Genomic DNA, 3726 nt, shown 5'->3' on the forward strand with positions numbered 1-3726 from the left:
ATGCAATATTCCGGCTGAGAGTGGGTACTCCACTTTTCAAAGATCTTTGATCCAGACAATAAGTCATCTGACAAGTCATACTCTTTAGACCCAGAAATCTTAACCTGAGTAGTGCTACCCTTTCAAGTTATTCCATTGAGGTAAGCGATGTTTCCAAGGCCACCTTAAGATCCCCTGGCAGGAAACCTCAGACCCTAATGGTGTCCCAATTAATGATTTTAGGCAAAATCCCCTGTTTTGGAGACCACTATCAACAAAAATATTTAGTGCTGTAATTAGGGGTGGTCCATTATATTCTTGAAGGGAGTAAACTATAGTATATATTTTTAAAAAGGGGGAAGGAAATCTTCCAGCCTGTTATCGCCCGATTTCTCTCCTGGACCCATCTGCAAAACTATTAGGGAGAGTCACTCTTGAAAAGCTGGCAGACTGGGCAAAAGCAAATATTTTTTTTCTGATGTACAATACAATTCCAATCAGACTTGGGCATGGTTGAACAATACCTACATTTATTTTTGTTAATGGGGAAATATATCAAATCCAGGAGAGTTTATTTACACAAGGCATTTATGGACCTCCCCTGTGTTTTTAACTTGATGGACAGGAGGAAGCTCTGCGGTCTGATGGAGGTGGCGGGCATTGAGATTTTGCTGATAGACCTCCTTAAGCACCTGCAATCACCAAAGTACGATATGGTAAAAAAGGAGAATATCCCTGTCTATCAGGATCAATCTTGGGGTTAGGCAGGGATGTATTTTAGCCTCCTTTTTATTCTTATTCTCTATTAATGCTCTTGATTCAGAGCTCTTGACAAAAGGGAAGGACTTACCCTAGGTGGGAGCCACCCAGTCCCTGTACTCCTTTACGCATACAAGGCAGTTTTATTTGCACCAACCTTAAACAGTATTCAGACTTTACTTGACTCTTTTAATGATTTTATGGGTGATTTAAGTTTAAAAGTGAACCACCAGAAATCTTATATAATGACCTGAGGCTCCAAAAACACACGTACCAGATTGTACAAAATAGGGGGATTTCCTTTGCAAGGTTTCAGATTTTAACTTTTTCGGTATCCTTTTTGATGGAAACTTAAAATGGGAAAAGCTACTCATTCAAAGAGCACACAAATTTACTGTGAGGCAATCTTCATATTTGCAAAGAAATTAGGCCATAAGCCAGTCAAATAAATGATCTTACTCTATCAAAGTAAATGTTTCTCATTTAGGATATACAGGACTGGAGTTTGGAGCTATAGTGATCCGGGAAACCTGCAATCATTAGAATTTTTATGTAGGCTGTAAGCTATTTCCAAAAGCACTGCAAGTTACATCGCCAATTCCTACCTGGAAGAAACTGTGAGTATTGCACCATTAATCTTTGGTGAAAATTATGATGCTCTTCAGAAGCCAAACCTTCTCGACTGGTTGTGGAGGACTGATTCAGACAAGATAATATGGCCTTGATTCCTTGTCTAGGATATGTCAAGCAAGCTTTTTTAGATCTTAGCAAGCCAAACTGTTTTTATTCACCTGATTGCATCAATGTTATTTCAAAGGTGGAGATACAAGCCTTATTTTATAAGTCTTGAAGTGATGTCTGACTTTCCAAAGCGTCAACGATGAACACCATTTTTCATTACGCATGATCTTGAATACTATAGGGATTGAACTATACCTAAAGTGGGTAGAAAATTTTGAATATAGATTCTATACCTTGTGTTCCAGATTAAGCACTGTGCACTTTCTAGCTGCTTTCCAGTAAAGGGGTACTTGGTTTCCCTCATTGCCCATTTGATCACATTTATGATTTTTGTAAGTTGTATAACGCTCCCAGATCCCAATTCTTGTGCCCTATCTTGTGTGCCAGAGTTTTGCATTCTATAAAGAAGGCTTGCAATTTTACAGAGTCTTGATTTTTACCCTACCTGTTATTGTGTGATCAGTTACATTCGCTGGGCGCTATAGATCAGAAAGCAATTTGCCACTTGATATTGTTAATATATAAGACTCTACCTTGGTTCCCTTTTTGCCTTCAACACCTTAAAATTAACTGAAAATGTAAAATGAAATAACTCTATTTTCCCTTTTATCGAATTTTCTATTTTTTCCTGCGTTGATATTTAATCTTTTATATATTCACATTTAGAATGTCTGGCTCCAACTTTTAATACCGTTATATAACTTCATTCTGTAATATGGAATATCATCACACCTTTAAATGAATATTTTATTATTGCTGTGAAGTTTTTAAATTTTTAAATTCTTTTTGTATTTTTTTACTTTGAATGTGTGTGTTTTGATACCATGTTCTTTTTATGGCAGCTGCCATAAACTGACTGTGGACTTTACCTATATTTTATAGATCTTGCCTAGAGATAAAAGCCTATATTTTGCTTAATAGTCCGGACTAAGGTTTAGAACCTTTTACAATTTTTTCATGTGTTGAGTCTCCTGTTGCAGATAAATTCCAGAGATCTGGCCTTTTTCTACAGGACTGGTTTGATAGCTAGAGGTGCATGGGAAACGTGGCAGTAAGTAAAATATCATTTGAAGTAGGTATTCTATTTCTGTTATTGATTTTCCGTAATGCCACTGCACTGGTTAGGTATTACTAAGCTTCCCAGAGTACTTCGAGCAGAATACAAGGCAAGACAATACTAACTTAAAATGGGAAAAGAGTTTGAATTGTCAGAAATCAAAGTCAATTTGAATGGTGATGGGAGAGATGAGTTTCTAAGGACTTCCTAAAAGAGATATCAGGCCAAGTTGGTACTTGGACAGACAATGGGTTCAAAAGTTCTGTTGTACTTCCAGTGGCAATTTTTAGTCTTGGCAATTCCAAATGAAAGGAGTTCCCAATGTCTGCTTGAGATAGCAAGCCGGTGACATATTTTGTATTTTAGGGATAAATAAGTAGTAGATTTTACTTATCCTTTCCCTCGATGGATAACAGATGCAGATCTCTTAGTGTGGGGAAGATATGATCACATATTTCATGGAGGAAATGTGGAGTGAACACAGCATTAACAAAGAGAGGATTGGGTACATCAACTAGAATGGTATTCCAAAAGTTCAAATAAGAAATTATTTAATAAAAGGGTTCAATTTTCAGCTGCATGGCTGTGAGCAGAAAGTTGATTTTTTAGGCAAGCAAGTGATGATGTTTGACAACTGAGTATGTTTGTGTGAAGAATGAGGGATGAATTAGAGTCAGTAGGGATTTTACTGCCCAAGCATATGAAGGAGAGAAACTGTTTATTATGAGTTCAAGAAGGAGTGATGGATCAAATGTATTTTTAGTGTGATTTTTAGCAATGAAAACTATCAGTAAGTGTACTGTCACCTGGGTGTTTGTTCATGTGATAGTTTTTTGACCCAGGACTCAATGCATTTTACCTTATTCTGCAAACATTTTATCCATATTCGGAGGCAGTTCATTTTACCTATTTTAAGGGGCAAAGGACTTTTACAGTCTAGACCTGCTTTTAGGTATTTACAGATGCTGAAAAATGTGTGGGAAAATTTTAACATTGCTAGTTTTCTGACAGTAGCGGTCAGAATAAAGAAAAAAATGATTACTATGAATTAGATCATTTTTAACTTTGAGAAATTTTTTACTTTTCTATCATGATGTGTTTTGTATATGATCATTGCAAAACCACAGTTGATGGACAGAATGCAGAACAATGTCATACATTTACCCCAGTACAGAGATCTGGGCCTAAAT

This window comes from Lissotriton vulgaris, chromosome 12 (genome assembly GCF_964263255.1).
Source record: "Lissotriton vulgaris chromosome 12, aLisVul1.2, whole genome shotgun sequence".
NCBI classification, from domain to species: Eukaryota; Metazoa; Chordata; class Amphibia; order Caudata; family Salamandridae; genus Lissotriton; species Lissotriton vulgaris.